Source organism: Pogoniulus pusillus, chromosome 1, assembly GCF_015220805.1.
Source record: "Pogoniulus pusillus isolate bPogPus1 chromosome 1, bPogPus1.pri, whole genome shotgun sequence".
In the NCBI taxonomy this organism is placed as follows: Eukaryota; Metazoa; Chordata; class Aves; order Piciformes; family Lybiidae; genus Pogoniulus; species Pogoniulus pusillus.
In genome coordinates this window covers 1,723,917-1,749,727 of record NC_087264.1, presented here as the reverse complement: position 1 = coordinate 1,749,727, position 25,811 = coordinate 1,723,917, and the positions used below count along the sequence as shown (strand labels likewise).

Below are 25,811 nucleotides of genomic sequence, written 5' to 3'. Positions count from 1 at the left end.
CAGAAAGGGTCAAGGCAGTGAGGAGCAGCTTTCCAGGATCCCTCTGCTAAAATACTGGGTGTGCCTACTTTTGTTTGGTATCAAGTTCCTTCTGCTGGCTCCACTGCAAGAACAGACTACACGGATAAAGTTTTTCCCCACCTCCAAAAACATCTGTTCTTTTTCTATGTTCTCCAGACTTCCTTCCCCTTTACGGTATCACAAAGCCTCTCTTTTTAGCAAGGCTGCCTTCTTGATAGCCCATCACCATTATCTCCTTGTTCGCTGCAAAGCAGTGAATCACTGAATCTTGCAGAGCTTCCAGTCTTTTCAGCTCAAGGCCAGGCACTGAATTCAAGCATCCTGATTTAGAGACAGGGTTGTTAAACTCCTTCACTGCCTCTTTTTCAACGTTCTACAGCTTCCTGTCCTGGGAGGCAACCAAACTGCTCTAAGAAATGCCAGTTGCTGTTAAATATCCTCAATTCCTGTGACACTGAACGCCTACAACAGCCACATTAGCTTCCGAATCTTGTGCTCTAAACAGCCTTTATTCCACAAAGTGCAGAGATGAGCAAAAATTACTTCAGCACGAAGGAGCTTTAAAGTTGGTTAATCACTGAATCCCACAGCATTTGGAGTTAACATTCAGGCTTGGCACGACCAGCCATCCGCTCCAACAGGCAGCACAATGTCACCCCTCAAAACCTCACTGTTCAACCTAAAGGCTTTCTCCCCCACCCCTTTCTTTTTTTTCCCCCTTTTTAAGTGTGTGTCAGCTGCTAACTGAAAGTGGGAATGCTTCATTTAGCACACACTTGTTAAACTGCTCACAGCATGCAAATAAAATACTGCATTGTGCAAAAGTCATTCAGCCTCCCCATCCCTCGATATGTGCAAGGGAAACCACGTCCAGGAAGGAGAAACTTGGAACAACATGCAAATATTTCAGCCCCTTGTTTCTAACATTCACATGTTGCACTGAAGCCCACATCCCTGCCATGCTAAGGGCTGACAGCGCTGAGAAGCTGCTGTAGGCAAGGGGTGGGAAAATGACCATTATCTGTCTTGCCCCCGTACTGCACCCTTTTATTTGTAGTTATTACTGCAAACTGCTTTTTTTTTCCAGACAATGGTTGTGTTATTATAGGTACCTTCATGCCGTGCCAAAGCACATACACACAGCAATTCAGAACAATCAGCCTTGTTTTCATGGGAGCAAAGGTTGCAGCCAAACGAAATGGGTGGAGATCACATTAAACAATCTTGGAATCTGCTAATAGGATATAGGAAAATGTGACCATAATGCAGATGCAGAGCTCCCCTTTCACCTCCCGATATTATGGACAAAATAAAAGCTTTGGAAAACCAATTAAACTGTTTGAACAACATTAAGCAAGTCAGAGTGTTCTCAGTGTGCTTACAAGACCACCGAGAAGTTCTTTTAAGTGCCTTTTCAAAGCTGTGAAACTAGAGAGCAGGTTTTCCCACCCCAGCACACCACCTATTTAAAAGATACAGGATACCTGCAAGATGCCTGCTTATCCAGGGTAAAGAGAAGCTCAACACGATGACTGTCCCTGCCTTAAAGACATCATCAGCCCCTCCTCTCTACGAGGGGAATTTCCATACTGAAGCACCTTGCTTGGTCAGCTGCAACCTGCATTCCCCTTGTTTGCTTTTGAGATGTGCATTAGTCAGCTTTCTCCTTCACAAATCTGATCGTGCCTCTGCATGATCATACACTGAAGTCATGTCCTTGAGTTTGTGACATCAGTCTGTTGCCATGGTAATGTACAGGGCAGTCCAAAATTCAGTATTATGGCATCACTGCAGGATCAGACAGCAGGACAAGCCAACGCCTGAGAGCTGGGTAATTCAGAACAAACAGCTAGGACATCGCAATCCAAATGCTGAAGTGTAACTGCACTTGATCATGATGTTCTTCATAAATACAGCTAGAAGCCTCTCCACCAGAAAGACTATCCAGAATCACAGAATCAACCAGGTTGGAAGAGACCTCCAAGATCATTCCAGTCCAACCTAGCACCCAGCCCTAGCCAGTCAACCAGACCATGGTACTGCCTCATCCAGTCTCTTCTTGAAGACCTCCAGACACAATGACTCCACCACCTCCCTGGGCAGCCCATTCCAATGCCAATCACTCTCTCTGTGAAGAACTTCCTCCTAACATCCAGCCTGTACTTTCCCCGTCACAACTTGAGACTGTGTCCCCTTGTTCTATTGCTACTTGCCTGGGAGAAGAGGCCAACCCCCACCGGGCTACAATGTCCCTTCAGGTAGTTGTAGACAGCAATGAGGTTGCCCCTGAGCCTCCTCTTCTCCAGGCTAAACAACCCCAGCTCCCTCAGCCTCTCCTCATAGGGTTTGTGTTCCAGGCCTTTCACCAGCTTTTTTGCCCTTCTGTGGACACCTTCCAGCACCTCAACAATTAAGTTGAAGGCAAAGAGAAAAGTCATCAAGCATCATCAAAAGAAAGAGTGATACGTTTCCAAGGATGGCCACCAAGTATGAAGAAAGCCTATTTCAGCTCTCTGAACAGAAACCATCATCTGTGTTCCTAAGGCAACACAAGACCTGCCTAAATACATCATTCACAGATAAACAGGGATGGACTCCTGGCACCCCAAATTGAGTGCTGGGTGTCACACAGCTTCCTCTGGAAATTAGAGACCAAAATGTCACAGCACCTTCATCTCTTTGGAAGGGATGCCATTACATAAGGCATGGCTCTTCAATTCTCAGCTTGGAAGCAAAAGATCAGCACACCATTAGCCCAACTTGTAACAAAGCCTTGTAGTTAAAAAAGGGTGGTACCTTCCAAGAGTTGCTATTCCATGTAGGGTTAGACATTACAGTCCAGTAGGTTCCTTGTGCACTCATGAGAACGGCATTTCTGAAGAGCAAAAGGGAAGGAAAAAGGACATTAGTGACACTTTAACGGCGTTACAACTGCTAAGCAGCTCTTACAGCCCCCAGAGAGCTGCTTTGCCCAGCACAAAGGCACGCGGGAGCAGCAAACAACGTGCTGCTGACAGGTGGAGCACCAGCAGTGGGAGCAGGTCCCCGGCACTGACTGACCGCAGCCACCTTAAAGGAGGTCAGCACCTAGAGCTGAAGGCTGCAAGGAGCAGCCCTGCTGGGCGGCTGAGCAGAAGCTGCTTTGGCATCATGGAAGCCCATGCTGCAGGGACGGCACAGAGCTGGACTCCTTTCTTTACCTGTTCCTCCATTCTCACCAAGGACACACGTCCAGGGGTCTAGCCGTGGATTCCCGGTCACCGCCCCAACACCACAGCCCCTCCAGGTCCTCAAGTGCCACTGCTTTTGGGCACTCAGCTGCTGCGTAACCGCAGCCACTCCCAGCTCGCTGCGCTGGTTTCAGGTCACCTCCTTCCACTTTCTCTTACAAGTGCACAGGTCTCTGCAGCTCACCCAACACTTCCTCCTGCGGGCCTGACCTCTGTGCTTCCTATCACCTCAGACGCACCCAGGACTTCTTAACAGAGCCATTACCCACCGGCAGGCAGAAGGAACACTGCAGCTTCTCCACACGGATGTAACTCTCAGCCTCCTCCAAGCCCTCCACCCAGGTCCCTGCCCGGAATTACCCCACGCCGCCTTATCTAACACCCAGCAGAAGCCTGGGGGCTGGGCACCTCGTTGTTTGTCTCCGCAGCGTCCCACACCCCGCTGGGGTGGTATAAATGAATTCCACAACCTGTATGAGCCTGAGCTCGACTCAGAGCCGAAGGAGTGCAGCTCCTGGGTGACTGGCGCAGGCACCTCCGCTTCTCCCCGCTGCCTTCAGCAGCGCAGGCTGAGCGCGGCTCCTGCGCGGCACAGCGCGGCTCCTGCGCGGCACAGCCGCACGGAATAGCATCAGAAGAGCGTTACAGAACGGCTGGAGCAAGCTGAGAGCAGGGCCACAAAGACAGCCCAAGGACGGGAGCGGTTCTGCTATATGGACAGGCTGAGGGAGCTGGGATTGTTCTGCCTAGAGGCAGAGGAGGCTCAGAGCAGAGCTCATTGCTGTCTGCAGCTCCCTGAATGGAGGCTGTAGCCAGGTGGGGCTGGACTCCTCTCCCAGGCAAGCAGCAACAGAACAAGGGGACACAGCCTCAAGGTGTGCCAGGGCAGGTCTAGGCTGGATGTTGTTAGGAAGTTGTTGTCAGAGAGAGTGATCGGCATTGGAATGGGCTGCCCAGGGAGGTGGTAGAGTTGCCATCCCTGGAGGTGTTCAAGAAAAGCCTGGCTGGGGCACTTGGTGCCATGGTCTGGTTGACTGGCTAGGGCATAGGTTGGACTGGCTGAGCTTGGAGATCTCTTCCAACCTGGTTGATTCTATGACTTTAGAGTTGCCTTCCAATACCCATAGAGAACCTACAGGAAGGCTGGAGAGGGACTTTTTATAACAGCATCTAGAATAGGATAAGGAGAAATGGTTTTAAGCTGAGGCAGAGTAGGTCTTAGAAGTTCTTTAATACAAGGGTGGTGAGACTGTGGAATGAGTTGCCCAAAAGGCTTGTGAATGTGTGTCCCCCAAAGGTGTTCAAGACCAGGTTGGGAAAGGCCATGAGTGAGCAATCAAGCCTTGTTTAGAGAGATCCCTTCCCTTGGCAGGAAGGTTGGAGTAGATGATCTTCAAGGTACCTTCCAAGCCATTCTATGATTCAACCCCCCCTGCTTTTAAGCAGACTCATACAATCAACCAGCTTGGAAGAGAGCTCCAAGCTCATCCACTCCAACCTAGCACCCAGCCCTGCCCAATCAACCAGACCATGGCACTAAGTGCCCCAGCCAGGCTTGGCTTCAACACCTCCAGGCATGGCCACTCCACCACCTCCCTGGGCAGCCCATTCCAATGCCAATCACTCTCTCTGACAACAACTTCCTCCTAACATCCAGCCTAGACCTCCCCAGGCACAGCTTGAGACTGTGTCCCCTTCTTCTGTAGCTGGTTGCCTGCTACACAACTGCAATACAGACTGCAAATCACAGAGGGAAGAAGAGACAGGCAAGAGACACACTGTTCTCAGTATAAAAACACCTCAAAGACAACTTACTTGCCACTGCCACCTCACAGCCACCAATGTAGCTAGATTTTGTCCCAAACTCAGTCCTTCATCACCCAGCAGGTTACCCAGCTACAAATACTATAGGAGGCAGAGACTGTGGAGGGAACATTAAGCCAAATGGATTTCAGAGCAAAATGAAGTCAGCAGGCTTCATCTCCATGGAGCTTCTGCAACACAACATAACCTGAATGAGTTGCTGAGGACAGAGGTCTTTCTATCAACTACCCAGTAAATCCAGATTAAAGTCAGGCAGCTTTCTCCCCTCCCTCACATAAAGATCAGATGCTGTCCACCCCTGAGGATTCAATCCAGCTTCTGCAATAAGGAAAGCTTGCTCAAAGCTACATGACAGCACACAGTCCACAGGATTGCAGCCCTCCAGGTGGTCATTAAACATTTCACACAGAAAAGTCTCTGGTACTGGACAAGTTGCCTCTAATTCACCTTCTGGATCATAACCAAGTAGTATTGAAGCACATGAGTAGCCCCAGTACACACACCCTAGCTCATGGGCACACAGCTGCAAAAATGTGTGGATGTTCATCATCCACCCTCCCAGGCACATGTGCCCATTCAAGCAACCACATGCTGCTTCAGAGAGGTGATCAAACCCCCAGATCAAACAAGAAAGAGGAAGGAGGTACTGAGGCATGCTTCAACCATTAAGAGGTAAGCAAAGTCCAGAGCCAAAGCTAGGTGGCAGCTATGGAGGCCTGGTTAACAAACTTCAGGAAGAGAAGCAGAGCATAGAGAAGGCAAGACACCATCCCAAATGGTCACAAGAGCCTAGGCAACATGGACATGTGCAAGGGCAACTCCAAAAACATCAAGTGCAGTATTGCTAAGGCAAAGAGACCATTCTGAACCATAGGATCAGCTTTCTTTCACTGGAGCAAAGGCAACACAACCATTCAACAACTAAACATGCAGAATCCAGCGCTGTGGGTCTGAGATAGCAGCAGAGACACCATTTTATCAGCCAGCACTTCACCTCAGCACAAAAGATGCCAAGATGTTGCTCAAAGCAATGGCATTTGCCCTCATCACGAGCACACAAGAAGAGGAGCTTCACCCACTCATAGGAATGTGCTTTGCAGACCCTTCCTCGCTACTCAGCTGAACCTCCTGTCCTCTTCTACCTGTATTACACCCAGAGCATATCAGCCAGCAGAGAAAGTTAATCACACCCCATCCTGCAGCTTCTTCACAGAGAGAGTGACTGGCATTGGAATGGGCTGCCCAGGGAGGTGGTGGAGTCACCATCCCTGGAGGTGTTCAAGCAAGGACTGGAAGAGGCACTTAGCACCATGGTCTGGTTGACCGGATAGGGCTGGGTGATATTTGGACTGGATGACCTTGGAGGTCTCTTCCAGCCTGGTTGATTCTATGATTCTCTTCCCCACAAAGGCAAGGCTCCCAGCCTCCTTCAAAAAGGCAGCTAGGCACCCACATTACCACTCAAGACTCATGTGGCCTACAACTTCTTGGAGGAAGCTGTGGCAAAGAACATGCTGGCTCAACCTTCTCAGCAGGGTGGGGGGGGCGGTCAGGCAGCTCTGCTGCCATATAGCACTTTAGGCTTTAACCTAGTTTTTATTTAGGCAATACCCAGTTCAGCTTGCCAGCCTCCTGTCTCTGCAGGATCAGTGGCTAAAAATGTATGCAGGAGTCTGAGGAGCTACAGATTTTCAGAAGAAAAAAGTCTTCTCTCCTACGGTTGCTAAAAATGGACACAGGAGTCTGATCAGCTCTAGATTTTCAGGGGGAAAAAAAAAGCCTTTTCTCCTATGTGAATAAATATCTCCCTAAAAGAAGGTGATGCAGTTCATCTCATTAAAAGAACTCTTACATTGCTATCAAAGCATGGAGCCATTCCAGCACACAATGCACAGGTTCCTTTGCAAAGCATGTTTGAGTCTTCTCCTCTGAAAGCCACTTTAGAAATGCAAGATCCCACTAAAGGGGCCTCATATGCTAATCCTCTGTAACTTACCATCACTTCACCCTAAATTATTTCAAGAACTGAATGCTGCATTTGGATCCACATGGAGTCACTCTACATGACCAAGCCCACTGGCTCAGTTACAACCAAGCCCAAAGTTACAAAACTCACCAACACCAAAAAGCCCCAGATTGTATTTTCTTTTCCCAAGACACTTTACCTGTCAACAGTTATCTGCCACAGTATCACAGTATCATCAGGGTTGGAAGAGACCTCACAGATCATCAAGTCCAACCCTTTACCACAGAGCTCAAGGCCAGACCATGGCACCAAGTGCCACGTCCAACCCTGCCTTGAACAGCTCCAGGGACGGCGACTCCACCACCTCCCTGGGCAGCCCATTCCAGTGTCCAATGACTCTCTCAGTGAAGAACTTTCTCCTCACCTCCAGCCTAAATTTCCCCTGGTGCAGCCTGAGGCTGTGTCCTCTTGTTCTGGTGCTGGCCACCTGAGAGAAGAGAGCAACCTCCTCCTGGCCACAACCTCCCCTCAGGTAGTTGTCGACAGCAATAAGGTCACCCCTGAGCCTCCTCTTCTCCAGGCTAAAGGTCCAAGGTTACCATCTTCCCATCACCCTGACTTTGCTTACAGCAAAAAGCAGTGAGAACCAGAAGCAGAATGCCTGCAGTCCACACAGAGCCTGCACGAACAGATCCCTTTGGGGCACCAACAGTTGAGTCCCATTTAATACAAAAACCAAACTACTTTTCCATTTGAGTCAAAAGCAGAGACAAAGAATTGTATGCAGCTCAGACTGCAGTGTCAGCTGTCCTTTTAAGAACAGATCAGCTTTAACTGCTCTGTGTCAGTCCAGAAAAAGCCAGTCTGATGAGTTTATGCTTTGCCCAGTACTGTGCTATACTAAGTCCAGGCATTTGTCTGTGGTGCTTTCAGGGCCTTCAGCCAGTACATCAAAATCATCACCTTTCAGAAACATCTATTCCAAGAAGGCATTTTATCAGGATTGAGCCTGATGCATGAATGCACTTTTAACCTCTTTCAATGAAAGACAAAAGTCCTTTTGGAAGCTCTGCCCCATAATTCCCTTTCTCACTGGAACCCCATTTCTAATTGATTAGAATCACAGAATTAACCAGGTTGGAAGAGACGTCCAAGCTCATCCAGTTCAACCTAGCACCCAGCCCTAGCCAGACAACCAGAGGCTGGGGCTGGAAAGCTCTTAGTAGCAGCTGTAATTTCAACCAGTGCAATTTAGCTGTGGGTTGAGGGTGAGCTCTCTCCTGCTTTCTCCATGGGCTCCGTGGTTTAAAGCAATAGGTAGGAATAAAAAGATGTCTTTTCACCCTGAAACTCTGGTCTGCTGCAGCAGGAGGCAGCTGACACAAGGGGGAGAAAAGGCTGAAAATCTGCTGAGTTTAATTGTCATGAATTTTAGTGAAACTTCTTAGAATCACAGAATCCAGCAGGCTGGAAGAGAGCTCCAAGCTCATCCAGTCCAACCTAGCACCCAGCCCTGGCCAAGCAACCAGACCATGGCACTAAGTGCCCCAGCCAGGCTGGGCTTCAACACCTCCAGGCACAGAGTCTCCACCACCTCCCTGGGCAGCCCATTCCAATGCCAATCACTCTCTCTGACAACTTCCTAACAACATCCAGCCTAGACCTGCCCTGCCACAACTCCAGACTCTGTCCCATTGTTCTGTTGCTGCTTGCCTAGGAGAAGATCGGACAGGGCTGGGTGCTAGGTCGGACTGGATGATCTTGGAGGTCTCTTTCAACCTGGTTGACTCTATGATTCTACACTGGGAAAACAAAACTACAGAGTTCTGCTAAAACCTCATCAACATAACTACTCTCACAACAGATGTGGTAAGAGAGGTGTGCTCAGGCTGTTTTACTTGACAATTCAGAGCCTAATGCAGACAGAGAAACTCGTTAACATTTATTGCTAATAAAATATCATTTAAACCTTCACTGGTTTATATCTAAACCCTTTGAGGCATCTCATGTCAAAACTAAGCAGACCTTCACCTGGCAAAGCACTTGGAAAACCTTCAACTGAAGCTGCCAGCTAAGAGAGTGCAGTGTTTCAGGGTATTTTTGGGACACACCAAGGACATACCTCTAGCATGCACAAAGCCCAGAGAAGCATCATGACAGCTGTACACAAAACAAAAGACAACTTTGTCTTAGCTAACATTCACATAACAAAATCACAGTTTCTCTCCAGGGAAAAAGGAAAAAGCACTTAAGTTTTGCTTAGATTCAAATGCTCCAAGCCACAGCACTTATCTGCTATCAGAGCAGACTGCAGGGCTGCTCTAATGAGTATACAGTAATGAATAACTGGAATTGGAAGGTATGCAATTAGTCCCATCTCCTCCTCCTCCAAAAGGGGAAAAAAAGCAGCACAGGCATTATCAGCTCTCCTCCTAGCTCTGCTGCTCTGATCACTGAAAATACCTCCAAGCAAAGAAAAGCTGTTGCTTACAAGCCTGCCTGAGCCCTGATGGATGGCAAAGGTGATATTCTCAGCATCTCCCCATAAGAAAGCTACTGGTATGTTTTCTCAGGTACCCACACAGGCATATATTAAGTTTCACAGGGCTGCATTTAGCTGTGCCAGTAAAAGCACACCACTTTGCAAGAGAAAAGCACTGCTGTTCCTACAAGCTTTAAGTTAAAGCATCTCTCACTTATCCTCCTGAGCCTGACCACTGAGAAGTGAAGCTATTAAAGTCAGGACACAGGTATCTCTTGCTGGCACCCTTGTCTGGCTGTACTGACTCCAGCCTGAAAACGCTGGCTCAATTTACCAGAGCCATTTGCAGTCCACTCTCCCTTGGAGACTTGTGCTTTATGTCTTTGAAGTGGTACATGAAGAATCACAGAATCAACCAGGTTGGAAGAGAGCTCCAAGCTCAGCCAGCCCAACCTAGCATCCGGTCCTGGCCAGTCAGCCAGACCGTGGCACTAAGTGCCCCAGCCAGCCTTGGCTTCAACACCTCCAGCCACAGAGACTCCACCACCTCCCTGGGCAGCCCATTCCAATGCCAATCACTCTCTCTGACAACAACTTCCTCCTAATATCCAGCCTAGACCTGCCCTGGCACAGCTTGAGACTGTGTCCCCTTCTTCTGTAGCTGGTTGCCTGGCAGCAGAGACCTGTGCTCCTCCATAGGTACAACTTACATATGGGGGGTGCAGAAAGGCCCCAACACCTCAAAGCCAGGTGGCAACCTGCAGTCAATCCCAGCTTCCAAACTGCAATTCTGATGAAATACATGCTGACATTTATTCATGCTCAAGAGCTCACCCATCTTCCCCTCCACCTCAGAGACACCAGTTGCTCTGACTAAAGACATGCTTTCTCCTAGCAGCCTCAGTGAAGTTTCTCTAGCTGTGACCACCAGCTTCTCCTCTGTAAAAATCTCCATGCTTCTCCAAGTGGCAAACAGCCTGACAGGCTCCTGGGTCCCTAACTGCTTCTGCTCTGCCTGGAGAGCCACCTGATGAAAAACACCATGCTTTGCTGAAATGTGGTGACCTAAATAAAACAAGGGCAGGATGAAGGACATGAAAGGGTTTCTCCCAGCCCTAAAAAGGATTTTAAAACACTCAAACTTATAACTAATGCAACCAGAAAGCATCAGTGGACTTGCTCTGTAGAGTTTCAATATGGATGCAACAACTGTACACTCAGATTAAGTTACTGGACTTTAGATGTTGAGGTGCTGGAACATGTCCAGAGAAGGGCAACAAAGCTGGTGAGGGGCCTGGAGCACAAATCCTATGAGGAGAGGTTGAGGGAGCTGGGCCTGTTTAGCCTGGAGAAGAGGAGGCTCAGGGGTGATCTTATTACTGTCTACAACTACCTGAAGGGGCATTGTAGCCAGGTGGGGGGTGGCCTCTTCTCCCAGGCAACCAGCAATAGAACAAGGGGACACAGTCTCAAGTTGTGCCAGGGTAGGTCTAGGCTGGATGTTAGGAAGAAGTTCTTCCCAGAGAGAGTGATTGGCATTGGAATGGGCTGCCCAGGGAGGTGGTGGAGGCACCGTCCCTGGGGGTCTTCAAGAAAAGCCTGGATGAGGCACTTAGTGCCATGGTCTGGTTGACTGGATAGGGCTGGGGGATAGGTTGGACTGGCTGAGCTTGGAGGTCTCTTCCAACCTGCTTGATTCTATGATTCTAAAGCTCTTCCCAACCTCTTAAAAACGTTTTCCCCACAGATATTCTTGCAGAACACTTTGGTGACTTTGCTTCCTTGGATTCAGTCAGGCCGGGGGTGAAGCTGTGTTACCACTGCACAGAACCACTGAACGCATTGGGTTGGAAGGGATCCTTGAAGGTCATCTTGTCCAACACCTCCACAGTGAGCAGGGACATCTCCACCTAGATCAGGCTCATGTACAACCCTTTCCAGGCTATATTTGCTGATCCAAAGGAGGAAAGAGAGCAAAAAAAAACCCCATCTGCCTTTTAAGATAAGAAGAGTACACAGAATGCTGCAAAGGCATTTGCTACAAAGGTAGGTAAACTACCACTGTTAGCCTACAATTCACCCCAAGCCTACAGCTGACACATCAGGGGACATCATTTTAACAGCCCAGTAAGCTGTTTTAGGGCCTAACAAAGCAATCATTAGGAAAACTGGTTTAGTCCACTGTTGGTGACATCCCATGCACCACCCGTGGAGAGAGCGTGACTCAGTCTGCCCTGAGCTCCTGTTTGCAGCAGAGGCTGCAAAGCTGCATGAGAAGAGAATTCCCAGTAACTTGTATCGAAGCCACATCTCCAACTGCTTCTGCTGCAAGACCAATTCATAGCAAGTCACTCTATATTTTAATAGGACTACATTTGCAGTCCTATTGCATCCATAAAAACCCAGATGCCTTCTAGGAGAAACACTGGGATTTTTTTCCCCCTCAGCACCACAGAAGATGGATTCATTGCTACCACTAATCCTCCCACAGCCTGAATTTCAGAAGCAACAGCAGATTTACTTAAGATTTCAGATACAGAAGCAAGAATTCTGTGCATCACTTCATGTGTTTAAGAAGATAAAGTTAGTTCATTAAAAAAAAGCCAACAAACCAAAGGCAGAACACCATCTTTCTTTAGAATGGAAAGGAGATGTCAGATACAAGCACAAGAAACTAAGGGTCCAAGATGGGGAGATACTGGAACATGTCCAGAGAAGGGCAGCAAGGCTGGGGAGGGGCCTGGAGCAGAGCCCTGTGAGGAGAGGCTGAGGGAGCTGGGGGGGTGCAGCCTGCAGCAGAGGAGGCTCAGGGCAGAGCTCATTGCTGTCTGCAGCTGCCTGCAGGGAGGCTGTAGCCAGGTGGGGTTGGGCTCTGCTGCCAGGCAAGCAGCAACAGAAGAAGGGGACACAGTCAAGTTGTGCCAGGGCAGGTCTGGGCTGGATGTTGTTAGGAAGTTGTTGTCAGAGAGAGTGATTGGCACTGGAATGAGCTGCCCAGGGAGGTGGTGGAGTGGCCATGCCTGGAGATGTTGAAGCCAAGCCTGGCTGGGGCACTTAGTGCCATGGTCTGGTTGCTTGGCCAGGGCTGGGTGCTAGGTTGGGCTGGCTGAGCTTGGAGCTCTCTTCCAACCTGGCTGATTCTATGCTGATGCCCTGACAGTTAAATAGAGGTCTAGAAATCCACCTCCAGAGGACAGACTTCCTTAAAGGATTATTTTTTAGGGTCTCCTTACAAAGTTCCTGACATTTGTCACAAGCCACCATGCCCTGCATGTTCTGACTGCTCAGCAGTGGATGGCCAGGGGCACAAACGTCCTGTGCAAGGACAGCTCTCCTGTGCCCAGGACAGGGACATGTGCTGGAAGCCAGGAAATGAGAAAGAAAAGCGCTGTCAGCATGACAGGCAGCATCATACCAAAGCCAGAGCAGCTTAGCAGCAGGAGAACGAGGGGCAGCTTTGCCTCGGTGTTTACAGGGAGAGTCTCTCAACCTCAACGGTCAGGGCCAGAGTCTCAAAGCCTTTCATGATGGAAAGGATTTTTGTACTTTGCAGTATAGACTTAGGTGAGGCAAAGTTCAGAACAAAGACTTCAGGAACGAGCTTCATAAATCGGAAGGGAACAGAGCTGCCTCTGCAAGCACAGGAGCTGGTGAACACAAACCCCAATTCTCCACTAGCTACCAGCACTCGATTCACAGCAAGTCCTGTTTGAACCCAGTGTCCAAACTCTTCTTTAAAATGTAGCCTCCAGGAGGCCACACTGCAGACAGCCAAACCACAGGCACAAGCCATCCGTTTGTCTTTGAAGTTTAGACACAACAGAAAAATTATTTCACCTACCTAGATGCAGAGGACCAGCTGCTGCCTTTGATGCTACAAGAAATGTTGGTCTGGAACTGCCCAAGGACTTCAAAATTGCTTGCTGGGCTGCAGAGTGGCAACACCCAAGCCTACACATACACACAAGTCTAATTATGCCTGGTCTAGACTGGGGGAAAGTGAAGGTAGCATGCAAAGAAAACAATAGCATGTACAAAGAATTCTCTAGAGTGACTTATGAACAAGACTTTATGCTTGGCTTTCTGCCAATTCAAGAGGAATTAAAGAGCCTAGCAATATAACCCTGTTCATCCCAAGGAAGAAACTGCATTCTTAAGTGATCAGCAGAGGCAGAGGAGGAAAGTAGGGACAAAGACATGGGACTGCATTTGCACACTACGAAATGGGAAGTTTCTGGTGGTGCTGAGACAGAACACAAGGTAAGACCACAATGCACAAACAATGGTTCAGGTTTTTCAATGAACTCAATCTATTGCATCCAAAAGAAAGACACCCACCAAGTCACAGCACTCCAAAACAAAAAGCAGACAGCAAATTTTAGTATGGAATTCCAAACATTGATGTTTCACAGATTATACACCAACACAAAAATCAGTAAAAGGAGGAGGTAGCAAGAACAAAACTCAGACTGGAGGTGAGGAGGAAGTTGTTGAGCAGGAGAGTGGTGAGAGGCTGGACTGGGTTGCCCAGGGAGGTGGTTGAGGCCCCATGGCTGGAGGTGTTTGAGGCCAGGCTGGCTGAGGCTGTGGGCAGCCTGCTCTAGGGTAGGGTGTCCCTGGGCATGGCAGGGGGGTTGGAACTGGCTGCTCCTGACTCTGACTGATTCTATCAAAAGCAAACCAAGTAGAAGTGTCATTGCTGGACATCTTGAGAAGACAGAGAAGTGTCTAACCCCAGGCTTTTAGAAAGACACAGAGAGAGTGATTGGCATTGGAATGGGCTGCCTAGGGAGGTGGTGGAGGTACTGTCCCTGGAGGTGTTCAAGGGGAGACTGGATGAGGCACTTAGTGCCATGGTCTGGTTGACTGGCTAGGGCTGGGGGATAGGTTGGACTGGATGAGCTTGGAGGTCTCTTCCAACCTGGCTGACTCTATGACATAACATTTAGCAGCTATTTGCAATGATGATTCTGTATCCAAACTCTTTGGAGCTTAAGAATTTGCAAGAGGAGACCAGCTTTTAGCAGAATTAGGACCAGACTTGATATGCCCCAATCTCCCCAAGGTTGCTTTGTGAAAACACACTTTAAGTGCTCTTTTCACACTGCAGAAGAGTGAATGAAACTTGAATTATCAATTTTACTCTCTTAGAATCCACTTTGGAAGAATTCAGTTTTTCAATCCTTTTCCTAATTGAATAAGAGAAGGAGTTTTGTGTTAGACTACAGGTTGCAAGTTACTGGAAATGGCAGCCATCTACCCTTGTGTATAAAGAAAGTCACGGCAAGGAGAATCATAGAATCAAGCAGGTTGGAAGAGACCTCCAAGCTCATCCAGTCCAACCTAGCACCCAGCCCTATCCAGTCAACCAGACCATGGCACTAAGTGCCTCATCCAGGCTTTTCTTGAAGACCCCCAGGGACGGTGCCTCCACCACCTCCCTGGGCAGCCCATTCCAATGGGAAATCACTCTCTCTGTGAAGAACTTCTTCCTAATATCCAGCCTATACCTACCCTGGCACAACTTGAGACTGTGTCCCCTTGTTCTATTGCTGGTTGCCTGGGAGAAGAGGCCACCCCCCACCTGGCTACAGTGCCCCTTCAGGTAGTTGTAGACAGCAACAAGATCACCCCTGAGAAGATGTTACTGAAGCTCACTAAAAATCAGAGCTTGTGAAACACCAAAACAATAACCCCCAAAATGAACCAGAAGTAGCTTAGGAGTTGCTAGGAACGTTCAGAGTCACTAACATCCCAAGTTAAATGGCTGTCGCTTAGGCCTGCCAAAAAATGATGCAGATTTCCAAAGTTCATCCATAGTAATTAGCACAGCAAAAAGCAGCTCCCAAAAAGAGTGATGAAGCTGGCCTTGCTCTTCTTTTTCCAGCAGATGGAATTAGCTGCCTGAGAAGCATTTTTTATTTCCTTCTGCAACTGGAGATCAAACATGTTCTCCTGAATCTCAGCCCTGCAAGTACAACAGATTGGAGGCATGCACACACAGTTATCTGGAACACACGAACCCCAAGCTGAATCCTTCCCCATCACCCTAAGAAGGGCACTAAAGAGGCTGGGGAAGTTTGTATATTTGAAACTTCATTTCCCAAACTCATTATCTGGCAACAACTTAGCTGAAATGATTTGTCTCGAGCTGCTGAGGCCAGTCCTGGTCAATATCTTTAGTGATGATCTGGAGCAGGGGATTGAATCCAGCATCAGTAAGTTTGCAGATGACACCAAACTGGGAGCAGCTGTGGAGCTGTTGGAGGGTAGCAGAGCAATGCAGAGGGACCTGGCCAGGCTGGATGGGTGGGCAGAGGCCAATGGGATGAGATTGAACAAGGCCAAGTGCAGGGTTCTGCACTTTGGCCTCAGCAACCCCAAGCAGCACTACAGGCTGGGGCCAGAGTGGCTGAGAGCAGGCAGGCAGAGAGGGAGCTGGGGGTGCTGGGAAAGAGGAGGTGAAGCTGAGGCAGCAGTGCCCAGGTGGGCAGCAGAGCCAATGGCATCCTGGGCTGGCTCAGGAGCAGTGTGGGCAGCAGGACAAGGGAGGTTCTTCTGCCCCTGTGCTCAGCACTGCTCAGGCCACACCTTGAGTGCTGTGTCCAGTTCTGGGCCCCTCCATTCAAGAGAGATGTTGAGGTGCTGGAAGGTGTTGAGGGAATGGCAGCAAGGCTGGGGAGGGGTCTGGAACACAAACCCTATGAGGAGAGGCTGAGGGAGCTGGGGGTGTGCAGCCTGCAGCAGAGGAGGCTCAGGGTAGAGCTCATTGCTGTCTGCAGCTGCCTGAAGCGAGGCTGTAGCCAGGTGGGGTTAGGCTCTCTGCCAGGCAACCAGCAGCACAACAAGGGGAAACGGGGAAGGTCTGGGCTGGATGTTGTTAGGAAGTTGTTGGCAGAGAGAGTGATTGGCATTGGAATGGGCTGCCCAGGGAGGTGGTGGAGTCTCTGTGCCTGGAGGTGTTGAAGCCAAGGCTGGCTGGGGCATTTAGTGCCATGGTCTGGTTGACTGGCCAGAGCTGGGTGCTAGGTTGGACTGGATGAGCTTGGAGGTCTCTTCCAACCTGGTTGATTCCACTCTATGATACATTAGCTTTAATAGTTTGGACAAGTTTTTCCCAAGGAAACGTCTGCCTGATTTGATTGGGGCAATTAATTGGCCAAGGCAGGAATTATAAAACCTTTTCTTTCCCCAAAGGCCCACCCCCAAACTATATACACAAGTAGTTAAATTTTATTTACAGGTCCAAATGCAGTTGGGAATCTTCCCAAGGATGCTTATGGGCAATTTTAGCAATTTAGGAGAGTCAGAAAATGGAGAAGGCTAAGCTACAAGATAGCTTTACCCCACTTATAAATCTGTCTGAGCAGAGAGCATAGGGAAAGGTTGATTTACTCATGGGGTCAGAGTAGGAATTTAGAGATGATGCTGCTGGATCTCTTCTGCAGCACCCTCTGCAACCTCAAGCTATAACCCAGTTGTGGACCCACGTGGCAAAGTCTGATGCGAATGAAAACCTGCCCAAGTCAAAAGCACCTCAGACACAGCTTCCACCAGGCAAATCTCACCAAGTGACACTCAGCAGCACAGGGAAAAAGCCAAACTGCTGGCTCATTCCTACAAGCAGCTGCAGTTCACAGCAGAGGCTGAGCCCATGCAGCAAGAAGCCAGGATACAGTGGTCCAAGGAGAAACCAGGTTTGGCTGGCACAGGCAACACTCTCAGATTGAACCTACTGGGCATGTTGGGCTTGCAGAGTCGTGGACCAAACTGCACAGAAGGGTGCAAAAGCAGGGGCTGTGCATGCTGTCTTGTGGCTCTTAAAATCCCCCTACACAATGTATACTTGGCACAAAGAACCCTGCCAACCATCAGCCCAGATTCTCCTGTGGGCTTCCTGAAGAGAATACAGCTGGAAGAAAAGGCTGCCCTTTGCTGATCCCCATTCAAGGCCACCAGGAATGGGGGAAAGAAGTTTCACACCTCCTTCTTCCCCCATTCAAACCTCCAGAGACAGAGCTGGGGGGGAAGGGAGCCTGGAGTGCCCTGCCACACAGGACTGGACTAAAAACACATCCTCTTGATGTGCTAATGGATGGACCACAAAAAGCCATCCCACGGCAAGTTCGAACAACAGACAGGACTCAAAAATCCCCGGGTTCTGTGGATTATTTCTCCATACCCATCAGATAGAGTATGCCACACACAGTAATGCACACATCTCCCTTCTGCATTCCTCATTTGCCACTTCCTTTAAAAGATGCAGCCTTCTCCTAAGCCCTGCAGTCCTCAAGCTGCCTGCAGCAACGCACCAAGCAATGGCTGAACCTCACCTGTGCCCTTGACCAAAATACTCCACCTGTGTTCCACATTCTGAATTTAGTTTCTCTCAAGCACTCGAGCCAAGGGCTGTCCTAGTACAAGAAGTTACTCTCAAAGACATTCAAAGACCCAGCAACTTCTCTCAGTTGTTTGCCTACTATAACCTTAGTAGACCGACTCAATAATACATCAGACTGGATGATCTTGGAGGTCTCTTCCAACCTGGTTGATTCTATGATCTTAAAGGTCTTTTCCAAACAATTCTATGAAGAAGTTCTAAAATACATATTAAAGAATTATGCTTATAGAAGCATGATCCAAAAGGATGGTTACCAATGAATGTATCCAGTTTAGAAGGCACCCACCTAGGAGCATTTGACCTCCTACCAAGAACATCAACAGATGAGTACTGAGAAGGTTCAGGGAGGTCAACCAAAGCCACAGTTACAGTACTGATGGTGAAGAGAAATGATAGACTGCTGTTTGTGCAGCTTCCAAACAGGAAAGTGGTTAAAGAAGTGAAAACAAGCCACAGGTCTTGCTACATGAACACTGCTTTGTAACTGAGCAACCTGATGTAACTGCATGGAGGTTGGACAAGATGACCTTCAAGGGTCCCTTCCAACCTATGATAACCCCAAGTAGTCCAGAAAAGGTTTCCAGAACCCATGTGTGCTACAAAAAGAACCCAAACTTACATAATTAAAGGAACATATGGAGAGGAAAGTTTAACTCTGACTTAAAAGTCAAGTAAGCAACACACTGGTTTGAGTACTATCAACCAAAACTGCACAAATCAAAAGTGGATGTACTGAAAGCAGTAAAAACCCTGCCCAAAATGAGACTTCTCATACAAAAATACTTCTCTGGCCAAATAAAATAGAGAGTTTAAATAAGAAAGCCCCCACTCCTCTTTCTCAACTAAGGAGTCTCACTTATCTCAAAGCAATCAAAAGAAAACACTTTGATTTTTAAAGTGAGAAAAACTGCAGAAATTAGAGCTCTGTCTGGCACGAACAAGTAATATTTGAGAAATCAAAAGGAGATTCTCCAAGTTAAGGGAAGAATGAAAACAGTTCTGAATAATTTACTTTGCATAGCCTAGTTCCTGCCAAAACAGTTCTGTGAATCCCATGGTAGTTCAGATGATTTCCATTCTTGAGGCAAAAAAAAAAGCAGCTAGATTGAACGTTAGCAACATTAATTGTGTGATATGACCTGAATGATGCAAGAACAAGTAGTTAAGTGAACCACAACATCTGCTGAATTTTTAATCACTGGTTGTTTTGCTGCAAGGCAGAAGAACACTGGATATTGGCTTCCAGGCGCTATGCAGAATGGCACATTAGGACAGCAAGGATTTTAACTGGCAGAAGCTCAGCCTCCGCACTACCTAAATGCCATTACTTCACTGTGAACTGCAGACACAGCAGCTACTAGAGCAAGGTTTGTGTTTTAATCACATGGAAAAGAGAAACACTGTTTTTTGCACTTGAAGACACCAACCAACCATTTGCAAGCAATATTTATCACAAAGCTGACATGTTCTTAACAGCCATTTGGGCTTATTTTTACTCTCAAAACGGCATTAAGCAGTCATGGGGCTGCCCAGCAGCAACTCACCACGAAAGAGGCAGTTGAACCTCCGATGTGTAGGAAGGTGATCTGTGTAAACGTTGCTATTACCTCTGCAGTGTAACATGTTTGGGCGTACCTGAGCTATATTTAATCCATCTGCCTCTGATACCCATCACAATGACGCTGCAGATAGCCAGGTTTCACCACAAGCTGTCTGTCCGTGTGAGTACCATGGATGGGAGCTGCACAAGTCCACCCTACACCCATACCAAAGCCACTCTTGCTGCGATTTCTCTGTGTTTGACATCCAAAATAGCTTGATTAAAACCAACCACCACAACTACACTGGTAAACACATCTCCAGTTTATGCTTCGAGCATCAGACTGCAACAGCAGGATTAGCAAGTGACACAGCAGATATTCCCCTTCCACCAAAAGGCAAAGAGAGAAATTATTTGGGGAGTAAAGATGAATTCCACAACTACAACTTCCAAATGCAAGTCCCACAGCTACAGTCACAATCTGCACTATGGGCAAGTCTCCCAAAAATTCTCAAGGCAGAAGGCATGACGAAGACAGTCAGTCACACTGACCTTGGTAGATGACAACTTTAGTAAGCTAATAGAATCAAACTACCTTAGAAAACAAAACCAGACAAACATGGTACAAGTGAAAACAGAGTAGCCACATCTACCAAAGCACCATTTCTGTGCCCTCCTTACTAGAGAGGATACAAAGCTGCCAAGTTACCTGCAACTAACATCTTCACACTCAACTAAGAGCCCCTTTAAAAGCTTAAATGTATGGGATAAGAATTAAATTATACACCAAATGATTAAACAATGCTCAAGAGCAAACAAAAAGCAAGGACAAGAAAGATGCTACAGTTCATTTAATCATAGGCTCAAACACTAAGCAGAAGGAAAGCTGCCCTCTTCTCTGAATCCAGTATCGAACCTGCAATGGGGACACCAAAACGTGCCCTATTTGCCACTAACAAAGCAAGCAGTGATGAGAACTGTTTTATTATGCCATGGGGCAGTGAGTAGTGACAGTAACATACTATGGTGTATGCAGTGACACCTGGAACTTCAGGGACAGTTAGTATCTAGGTCGCATTGTGCACCTACTACCACACAGTGCTCAGCTTCACAGCACCAGAAATCGACCTTGGCAGCTCTACAGCCCAAAGCCACATCTCTCCCTGACACAAGAACTACAGGCCAGACTCTATGAGCATGTAGTTTCACTGCTGGCTACCATTCAAACCATTACCAACACCATGACAAACATCCACAGCATACTACAAGACAAGCTTCCAATTTGAAGGGACACAAAGATGTTTTATATACCTATAAAAAAACATCAGTTGCAGCTTATCACTTGTCAAGTCACTCATACTCCTTCACGATCCTTATCTAAATGGAGAAGATAGTTTAGAGAGCATTTAGTTCAAGTGAAATGTACACAGCTTCCTCCTCAACCTCTGCTCATCCTCCAATTAAGTATGAAAGAGACAACTTAGTCATACAGAGCCTGCGAGATGGTTTTAAGACACTGGTATTAAATCACATCCCACAACTTTTCACACCTATTCAAATGCAACTTTGTCGTTAGAAGGAGAGACTTTTGATGAGCACGATCCAATTAACAGACACTGCCTTTGTTAGCAGACTGCTGGTGATGAAGCCCAGGCTCCCTGACATTCCATTTCTTCCCCCTCGGAGGCTCTGTGCTACAGCAAATTTATGGTTTTCAGTATGTAAGAGGAGAATTGGGCATGTTACCTTCAAAACCAGTCAATAAGGCTCTTTCACTCAATCCCGGGGAAGGCGGGTGGCTGCTGGAAAGCAGCACAAGGCTCTCCCTTCCCCCTCCCCTCAAGACCCAAAACCTCTGCATTCAAAACACTCCTATCCCCTGCAGCAAGGGATTAGCCATTTATTAAAAAGGAATCAAAACACTGTAAAAGGCTTCCAGTCAAGATCGCTAGGGAAAGGGAAGGAAAAAAAAAACACCAACCCCCAACCAAAATGCAAGCTGGTGCAACCAGAATCGTGCTAGGAATAATCCTGGGCACTGAGGAACAAGCAGCTCAAACATGAGCAGGATGTCACTTGTCCGGACAATGCCGATGGAGCAGCTCAGAACAGAACTAGACTGTGTCTCTAGTCAGTCATTTTGCTGCCTCCACGTTAAGCAGTAACAGCATTACCAACCCTACAGGCATTCACGGGCTTAGACTTTGGACTTCCAAATCAACTACCTACCTCGCGTGTATTTTCTTGGCTCTTCTCAAAGGGTGACAGACAATTACCATGGCCAATTATGTAAAGCCTTTCATCCAGGAGAGCACCAAGCGCTACGCAAACACTCATTAAGGACTCGCGACTCGAGTCTGAGCTGGGCGCTTCGCCGCTTCAAAGGCAGCCTTGGCTATCTCCAGCTCCCAAAACCGGGTACCGAGAGCTCCGGCACGGCCACGACTGCATGCAGCGCAGCAGGGTGAACCACCTGAGCGTTTCACACAGCTCCACGGGCGGGTTCTGCAGCCCGCGACCAACCCCGAGCGGCCGTGGCTGCGCTCCGCCGCCCCGTCCAGCCTCGTCATTTAAGAGCCGAGAGGAGAGACGGACGCTGCTGGTGGGTGTCGCAGAAAGCACCTCGCAGAACCAGCTCAGAGCCGTTTCTCCGGCTGATCCCAGCAGAATTTTTCCCCGCTGGCAGCCACATGGCGCAAGTCAGTAACCCTGGTCTACCGAAGACAGTAAAAGCTGCGCACATGGAACCACAGAATCAAGCAGGTTGGCAGAGACCTCCAAGCTCAGCCAGTCCAACCTAGCACCCAGCCCTGGCCAGTCACCCAGACCATGGCACTAAGTGCCCCAGCCAGGCTTGGCTGCAACACCTCCAGGGTTGGACTTGCTTCAAGTAAGGGCCTGGAGGAAGTAATTTCGAGAAGAAATCACTTCCACCATCATTGTACTTTTAACCTTTCCTGGGGTTCTTGCACCATCCCCACGCAAAGGCGTTATTAGAAGTATTATCTACGATGTCTAACGACGTTTCCTTCGGGGATGGCTGTTACGTTCACTGAGCCTCACACTCTCCTCCGAAGGATGTACAAAGCACAGGATGAGCCGAGCAGTAAAACACCATCAGGAAGTGACAGCACTCAGCAGACCAAAATGTGGGGGGCAAAAACACATGGGGTTTGGTTGGGCTTTTTGAAGGAAAACCCATGCGTGCTCGTTCGCCTGCCTACACAGAGACCGGGAACGGCAGAAAGGAAGTTGGGACGACCCCCAAGCCCCCTCCCGGGCGCACAGCCCTCCTCACGCGTGGGTCGGGCGCGGGGGTCGATGGCGTTACATAACCGCCGGGGAGGGGAGATGCCCCGCGGGCCGAGGCCGAGCGGAGGGGTCAGGACCCCGCAGCGCGGAGCGCTCCGTCGCCCTCGCCACCGCCGCGGCAGCGAGCTCACGCTGTCAGAACAGCTGGGCCGGGCCCGTCGGGAGGCGGGAAGGCCACGGGAGCGCTGCCAGCGGAGCCGGGGAGGAGGCACAACGGGGCGAATGTAACAAACCGTCCCCCAGGGAGCGACCGCCTCTGACCCCGCGGTGCCCTGACACTCGAGAAGGATCCCCGCAGCACGGGGAATTAGATAAAATAAACCCTAAAAGGAGCAGCCGCCGGCGGGGAGGCGCCGGGACTGCGGGGAGCGAGGAGGCCTGCTGCCCTCCGCCGCGCAGCCCCGCTCGGCCAGCAGCCCCTCGGCGGCCCCCGGAGCCGCCATGGCCGGCCAGGAGAACGGGCGGTGCGTGCGGGGCCTGCTCGCCGCCCACCTGCCCGCCCCGGCCCGCGGCCCCAAGCCGAGCCAGACCAGCCCAGCCCAGGCGCCTGCGCTGCGCTGCGCTCTCCTGCCCACCCCGGGCCCCGCACGCACCGCGACAAACCTACCCGGAGCGTGGCCAGCCGCACTCGTGCGGGGAGCAGGGACCGCTCTGACGGCAGCGAGCCGCCCGGAGCCGCCAGGCTGAGCTCGGCGCCGAGCCGCGCAGCGCGGCCGGATCCCTCCCGAGCGGCGGGAGGGGCCGCGCCGGCCGCGCCAATCCGGGCCCGGGGCGGGGCGGGACGGGGATGGGCCCGGGCCCGCCGGGGAGGGCCGCGGCACCGCCGACCGCCTCCGCACCGTGCCAGGCACCGGCCTCCCCGCCGCGCCAGGCAGCGCCGGCCGGGCAGCCGAGGGGCCGGCGGGCAGCCATGGGGCCGGCGGCCCGCTCGGGGCATCGCTGGGCTCCGCGGGACCGGCATCTCCTCACGGCCCCGGCGCGGCCCTCCCTGCGCCCGGAGGGCTCCTCGGGGCCGCAGCGAACTCCTCGGAGCTGGGCCTCGCCCCTAGGATTCCGGCCGAAACGTTTCAAGGTAGAGCCCGGTGCTGGGAACCGGCAGGATCGAGGTCTCCTCGCAGTCCCCAGCGCTGGCTGGGGTGGGATGTCCACAGCCTTGCTCACCCCCGGGCCTCCAGGCTCGGATCTTAGTACTGGGGCGCTGGTTACTGTAGGTTGTAGTAACCAACTTGGCAGTGAAAGCAATGAGGGGGACAGTGCCCAGCCTCCTGCCTGCCGCCCATATGTAATGAGTGGATTTAATATGCTGATAACTGGCTTAAAGTATATATACTCCTCTGCAGGAGGCCAAAGAAACTCGTTTGGTAGACCTCCTGGCTTTAAAATCTGTGTAACTCTCTTGACTGCAGGGCCAAAAATGCTGCAGGGAATGTGGAGGAGCATTGGATCCCCACCAGTGCACTGTCAGCACTGCCAGCTAGCTCATATTTGGCAAGGTTACCTCCCCAGCACAATCACTACATGCCCTTTGCCATCATTTGAGCGGTTGCTGCCCTTGGCAGAGGAAAACACAGGCTGCTGTTCCTGGTGTAGATGTGTTTAGGAGGCATGGCTGCATAGACTGGGCACTGGTTCATCAGGCAAGAACCACCCTAGCCAACTCCTCTGTGCCATCCTTGCAAAGCCCTCAGCCTTCAGGGAAATAAAGGCTGGCACCAGAGAAGCCCTCTGAAACCAAAGGTGTTGAGAACAACAATGAAGTGCCAAGAGAAGACCTTGGGAAGGGGGGAATTAAGTACAACCCCCCAAGGGGTTCCTGCAAGACGGAGCATCCCCCCTCCTCAAAAGGTTTCAGCAATTCACTTCTGCGTGGAGGGATGCAGGTCCATGGAGGACCCAGGGTGAGGGCAGGGCTAAACCAAAAAGATAATGGTTTCTCTGGCTGGCTTGAGGGCAGCAGTGCAGACATTGCTTGCTCTGTGTAATGCAATACTGTGAGAAGATCCTTGAAGCCATTCTCAAGCTAAAAAGCAGGATGTGTGTCAGCACAGCACTGTGCTACAGGAGTCCGGACGAGGGGCAGAGATAATTAGCCACGGTGCAGGATCACATTAACATGGCATCTCAGATGGCTGAGATGAACCTCCCAAAGTCTCTTCAGTCTCTGTTGACTATGGCTGCTATATACAAAGATAAAGAGAGGACAGGAGGGAGGACAGAGGTGAAATGAGTTGATGAAGGTCAAATATTAGATCGGTGACAAGGCAGAAAACAGAACCCACAGTTTGTCATCCTTCCAGTGCTTTCTACTCTGGACCAAAACAAAACCCCAAACAAGTGCAGGATTTAGCTGCTGCTGACACAGTGGCTTTGTGTGTTCCAGGGGAAAATCACTTCTTTTGGTACAGGACCATGATGATTTGCTTGTGTGTATGGAGAAAAGCCCTGATCACTAGGTTTGCCACAGTTCAGTGACGTACACTGCCACACCAGACAGCATCAAGTGACCTAAGGGGGAATGAAATACATGTCTTGTGTTAGAGAAAGGCTCCACAATGCTACAGCCCAAATCTTCTACTCCAACTCATAGAATCATAGAATCAACCAGGTTGGAAGAGAGCTCCAAGCTCATCCAGTCCAACCTAGCACCCAGCCCTGGCCAAGCAACCAGACCATGGCACTAAGTGCCCCATCCAGTCTCCCCTTGAACACCGCCAGGGATGGCGACTCCACCACCTCCCTGGGCAGCCCATTCCAATGCCAATCACTCTCTCTGACAACTGCCTAACAGCATCCAGCCTAGACCTCCCCCTGCACAACTTGATACTGTGTCCCCTTGTTCTATTGCTGGTTGCCTGGGAGAAGAGACCAACCCCCACCTGGCTACAGCCTCCGTTCAGGTGGTTGTAGACAGCAATGAGCTCTGCCCTGAGCCTCCTCTTCTGCAGGCTGCACACCCCCAGCTCCCTCAGCCTCTCCTCATAGGGTTTGTGTTCCAGGCCCTTCCCCAGCGTTGCTGCCCTTCTCCAAACACCTTC

At 49.8% G+C, this 25,811-nt stretch overlaps 2 protein-coding genes across 5 annotated transcripts in view; one reads left to right on the top strand and one right to left on the bottom strand.

Annotated features, from left to right (window-relative positions):
* FBXO34 (F-box protein 34) overlaps nt 1–23,514 on the bottom strand; it is a 61,408-nt gene extending 37,894 nt beyond the window's left edge. Inside the window, exons 1-2 of one of the 4 annotated variants that reach the window (XM_064147347.1) lie at nt 23,384–23,514; nt 2,818–2,896 (exon numbers count right to left, since the gene is read on the bottom strand). The gene's annotated coding sequence lies outside the window, so the exon portion shown is untranslated. Of the gene's footprint in view, nt 1–2,817; nt 2,897–3,221; nt 3,241–21,693; nt 21,868–23,383 lie in introns of those variants that run through there. The other 3 variants (XM_064147431.1, XM_064147518.1, XM_064147611.1) reach the window with 3 other exon arrangements.
* Nucleotides 23,515–23,760: 246 nt separating this feature from the next.
* DLGAP5 (DLG associated protein 5) overlaps nt 23,761–25,811 on the top strand; it is a 46,304-nt gene continuing 44,253 nt past the window's right edge. Inside the window, exon 1 of the mRNA XM_064147216.1 lies at nt 23,761–23,848. The gene's annotated coding sequence lies outside the window, so the exon portion shown is untranslated. The remainder of the gene's footprint in view (nt 23,849–25,811) is intronic.